The sequence below is a fragment of the Durio zibethinus genome, chromosome 9 (assembly GCF_047325235.1).
Source record: "Durio zibethinus cultivar Kanyao isolate XHJ-2024 chromosome 9, ASM4732523v1, whole genome shotgun sequence".
Lineage (NCBI taxonomy): Eukaryota > Viridiplantae > Streptophyta > Magnoliopsida > Malvales > Malvaceae > Durio > Durio zibethinus.
This window is the reverse complement of record NC_143170.1, coordinates 22917848-22923847: the sequence shown is the minus strand read 5'-3', so window position 1 is coordinate 22923847 and position 6000 is coordinate 22917848.

Sequence of the window (6000 nt, the reverse complement as noted above, 5' to 3'; positions counted from 1 at the left end):
CCCAACTTTACTCCAAACATGCATTTTGTCGAATTTAACTTGAATCGATACTTACATAGCCTTTCTAAAATCTTTTTAAGGTCCCCACATGATCTTCACTTTTCTAAGACTTTGCGATCATATCATCAACATATACTACTTTCTCTTTATGCATTATGTCATGGAATAAGGTGACCATAACCCTCTGATATGTAGCACCAACATTTTACAATCCAAATGGCATGACCTTATAACAAAATTTCCCCCATAATTTCATGAACATAGTCTTTTTCATGTCTTCTTATGCCATTGTAATCTAAGTATAACTAGAGAATCCATCCATGAAAGAAAATACTAAATGCTTTGCGATGTTAAAGCATCAATATAGGCAGTGAGAAATTATCTTTAGGGTTGGCCTTATTTAAATCTTTATAGTCCATACACATTCTCACCTTTTTATCTTTTTTTGGTATCAAGATTATATTAGCAACCCACTTGGGATATTTGCCCACTTCTAGGAAGCTAACGTCAAACTGCTTTTTAATTTTCTCTTTAATCTTTAACAACATCTCTGTTTTCTTACGCCTTAACTTTTGTTGTATTAGTTTGTAACCTAGGACTAATGGCAACTTATGCATTACAATATCTATTTCAAGCCCCTGCATGTCCTGATACAACCATACAAACACATTCATATATTTCTTAAGTGATTCCTCCCACTTTCATCGTTCTTCTTATGAAAGGGACATACCCACCTTTACCTCTTTTTTATTTTCATCATTCCCCAAATTAATCATATCAACAAGTTCCTGATGAGGTTTTATTAATTTCTCCCCTTACTTTACCAATCTTATCAGATTGGAAGGTAAGACATAGTCTTTTGAATCCTTATCATCAGGCTATCTAACTTGAACAAAATTTTCAAAATCAAATATGAAATAAATGTCATGATCATCTATGATGTTAATTATTTAGAAACCTAAAAATTATTAAGATTGCAGCAATATAGGTAGATATATTAGTAAGAATAAAGATATATTGACATGAATAAAAGAATGTAAAAAGAATTGGATAAAATGGAAAAGATCATGTCATGAAAAATGCATTTTATTTGACATTTTATTGATGATGCTAAAAAATAAGCACATAGAAACTATCCACATACCATCATGTAGAGGCAATTGGAATTTAGTTCAAGGATAACAAAAGTAAACAAGCTAGTTTTTATATTCTACCATTAAAAAAAAATAAAAAGATCTCTTCCTCTGTTGTTAGTGCTTTGTCCACTTCCCTAGATTTTAGATTTGCTTTAAGAAAGCCACCTTAATCTCATCTATTGGCACTCTTGCCTTCAACATTTCGGGATAGATATACCTTTTAGAATAAAAAGTGTCGTAAACATATGGAAACACCATTCTTCTCCCATCTATTTTTTTTCTCTTAAAGTGGGCCATCTTCTTCTCTTTTTCTCCTATATGGCTTTTCTCTTATTAGCAGCAATTGGTTTATACCCCAAATCAAACCTTTTTTTATTTTCTATAAACTTTAATGCTTTTTTTATCCCTTGTAGTGTCAACCCCAAACCTAGACTAAGCTATCATTCTTTTTTCAACATCTGCTTCACCATCATCCTTGTAGTTTTTGATAAGTGAGGGATAGGTATGGTTGAGTCCTCTCTCATATATGTGGTGTTGACAACCATAAAGTCATAGAAAGAACATTCAAATGTTTCTTCTATGGTTTCCACATAAAAGGTTATCAAGGTCTTGGTTATTAACAAATTTTTTTCTCCATCAATACACATTTGTTTTGCATCAACCACAAATTTCACCTTTTAATGCAAAGATGATGGTAAGGCTCTAATGGTGTGAATCTGTCATCTTTTTATCAAACTATATAATGGTGAAATATCCAAAACTTGAAAGTCAACATTAAATGCGCAAGGTCCCATTTCTAGTGGAATCTCTATATCTCTCATCATTTCCCTTCTTAACCCATCAAAGATTCTAACCACCATGTGACTATTTTTCATTTCGGAAGGATTGACTGGTAGCTTTGCCAAAGTAGCCATTGGCATAACATTAGTAAAGAACCCATTATCAATTAGCACCTTTGTTATAGTATGGCTTTTGAATTTTACTGTGATATACAGTGACTTTACAATGCCTCACCCTTTTGATGAGATTTTATCATCATTGAATATTATAAAATTTGAGGCCATTATATTTCCCACCAGATGGTCTACCATTTCAACTAAGATGTAATGGTCCACATAGTTTTAGTTCAATACTTTCAATCATGCATTCCTATGAGGTTCAGAGTTCAATAGTAGAGAGAGAACAATAAAATTCTTTCTAGCATCTTGCTAAACTAATCTACTGCACTATATTCACTATGCTTAATAACCTTTAAAAATTTGCATGCCTCATTTTCTATCACTGGTTTCTTATACTGCACTACTAGGTTCATCACAATTGGATTTTTTTTCCTTATTTTTATTCCCCTCCATATTTTTTGCTTTTTCTTTTCTTACTTGTTCTAATACCTCAAGAACATAGCATTGACTACTTCAGATCATCCCTTTTACCTTGGATATGTTAGTTTTATCCCCAATGGTTGAATTGTTCAATCCTTAAACTCCTATATTACAATCATATTTTCATAGGATTGCTCCGTAATTTTTGTTAGGAAAAGCATCGATACATAAATAGTTATAGCTATTGTAGGGTAGGCAATTGGTTCATTTGCTATCGATTTTGGTTCATCGTAAAAGACAATTAAAGGTTGGGGATAAATAGTCCATTTGGCACTTGGTTTGTTATCATACCCATTCCACCTTATTCCTCTTCATTGTAGAATTCAATTATTCTATCATCCATCAATGTTTAAACTATCTGCTTGAACTCCTCATAATCTTATATTGATGTCCTCTCATCATCCCATGATACTTGCAAAATGAACCGAACTCTTAATGACTATCAATAGTCTTAAAAGCTACCAACTGGATTACATCAGTTCGGATGAAGCAATCATAAACTTTCTTCAAAAGGATCTTCACCTCTCTTACCCATTTTTTTACTTCTTTGCCCTTTTTTATTATGTTGGTTAGCCCCTAGCATGTTTGAGTAATGGGTTTTCTCTAACATTAGGCTTTGTTTGAGTATCAAATTTTAATCATTCAGCTTTCACCAAAGCTTGCACCATGTATTTCAAAGTAGTACAATTTTTTAGGGAATGGCTCTTAATGCCATAATGGTATTCACATTTGGCATTGGGTTATACTATTTGGGATACAACAATTTGAAAGGTTTAATAGGGAAAAAATGATAAGGTGGCCTTTCAGAAGTTATGGGTAAAGATCTATGTAAGACATGGGTATTAGGTTGATAGGAGTTCTTTCTCGAGAGTTGGTGGTACAAGGTTTTTTTTTATTATTCTAAAATAGGATTGCTTGGTGGGGTAAATGGCCATAGTTGGTGTTGGAGTAAATCGAGGAATTTTGGGTCAAAAATTAGGATGATATGTTGGCTATGGTGGTGGAGTGTATGAGTATGGTGTTTGGGATACTTGGTTAGCAATAGATAGTAAGGTGAGTAGGTAGGGTGTGGATGATAGAGATTGAAAGGTGGCCTAACAACTATTACTTCATGGGTTTCAAATCTTTCTTTCTTGTAGTAGGGGTCTTTTCAGCATTTGAGGCTTCTTGTCTATCAATTTAATCATTCTTGATTGCATTTTCAATCATCTCCCAATATCACCTCATTGACAAAATTCTTGGTTGCATTGCCTACCAATTCATCATACTAAGATGCCCTCAGAGTGCTAACAAAAAATATAGTGGTTTTCTCTTCTATTAATGGTGGTTGGACATATGCAACCATATTTTTCCATCTATGTGCATACTCTTCGAAGGTTTCAGTGGCCCTTTTTTTCATGTTTCGTAAAGACAACCTATTAGTGCCATATCTTCTATATGTTTGTACTATGCTATGAAAATCCTAGCTAGATCCTTTCATGAATGTATCTTATAGTGGTCTAATTAAACATACCACTTTACAACTGACCTAATGAGATTGTCTTAAAAATAGTGAATTAGCAACTTTTCATTATGTGTATTGCTAGTCATTTTTCTGCATAACATTGTAATATATGTTGAGGGGCACTTTGCTTCATCATACTTTTCTAAATCTGGGACTTTAAACTTTAATGGAATAACAAGATCATTAGCTAAACTTAGCTTTTGGGCTTCAACATTTTCATACACATCATGTTCTTCTGTTACTTTCAACATTTCATCCAACATATCATAGTTGTTTTTCATTTCAGTACTTTCTATATAATCAAACACCTCTTTCTATTTCTCTTGTGTTTTCAAATCATCCAGATTAGACACAATAATGGAGTCAAAAGGAGTGGATCCAAGATTGGTGTTTACTTGGACCAATGATAGTATGAGAAAAGTACCAACATATTGGTGATAAGCTACCGGTGGTGCTTGAGTAACATGGGGACAAATCTCGTATACACTGGCTCTTCTACTGCTGCTTCTTCCCTTGCATCATTTGTCTCAACATCTCCTTTTCCTTTAGACAACCCTACCAATATTTGTTTTAGTTCTGCCAACTGCTTGTCTACATTCTATTGCATTCCCACAACTGTTTCTCTAATTTTTTAATAAGCCCTTTCCATCTTATCAATTTGACTAGCATTTTCATTCTCCATGACCCTTGAGTGAGCTCAAGTATTGTAGGTGCAAAGAATCAATTGATCATATTTCTTAAAGTGCACTATCCTTGAACCTTTTATTGATTCCCAAAAATTAAAAGTGCATGATGTGAACTTTTATTATTGGCCTCAAGAGATAATTTAAAAACCCTCTAATATTTAATAAGACTTTTAATGATATCCCTTTGCTTCAAAGGTTTGATGAAGTATACTTACAACTAACATTCCTTTTCTTGAGCTAGCATGAAAAATAATGTTCAAACAAATGGTGCATGATCTACAAGTCAAATTTTATTATTGTTGAAAAAAAACTTAAATCCTTTTTCTATAACCAGGTTGAGTTATTTAAGGATACTCCTTTCGTCTCAGAAGTTTGATGAAAGTAAATTCACAACCATCATCCTTTTTCATAAACTCCTTTAAGCATACTTTTAAGATATAGACGGAGATATCCATTTATAGATAATTCAAATCAAAAGAAGTTTTCATTCATTCTAAAAATTTCAAGGTTTATATATCATGAACCTTCCTAAAACTAGAGCCATAAAAGTGTCAAACTTGCTTATATTCACCCTTCAGCTCATCCAAGAAATCTAAAATAATTTGATTATGACTGCTAGTAAGAATGACTCTTTGCCTTAGGGACTCTGCTTTTTCTATCATCACCTTGGCCTATCTAATTGCCTTTCTATTCTGAGTACTAAGGTGGTCGATATACATTTGTTTTCTTTGATTATCAATCTTTCATTGATCTCAAGCTTTTATTTTTGGTTGCACATTCTGTCCATTCGACCTCCCTTTCGTTCTATTCCTTGTGTAGAAGAGCAATGCAGTCCTTATTTTCTTGCAACCATAATTCTAGATCTTTGATCTCTATGTTGAGTGCATCTTTTTACCTTTGAGTGTCTAAACAACTTTTCTTTTCGTTTCTCAACTCCTTTTTTAGTTCCTCATTCTTTTATTGGGTCATACTTAATTCTCTTTTGTTTGTTGTGAAGGTTTTGTATGAATCTTTCTTTTCTTGCATTGTCACACTAATTCTATCTTCGTTGTCTTGAATTTTGTGTTTCTAGAATCATACCTTTTTCCTAAGTTGCTCGACCTCTTCTGAATATTTACTTTGCTTTCCTTTTTCCTTTAACTAAGCCATTAATCTTTGGTTTTTTGAGTGTAACTCTTTGATATCACTCTGAGCCAAGTCCTTTGTTATCTTTTTTAGCCTATCATTTTGTGCTTTCTCTTCAAACTTTAGTTGACCTATCTCTTCTTGCAATCTCTGGTTTTCTTTCTTCATTT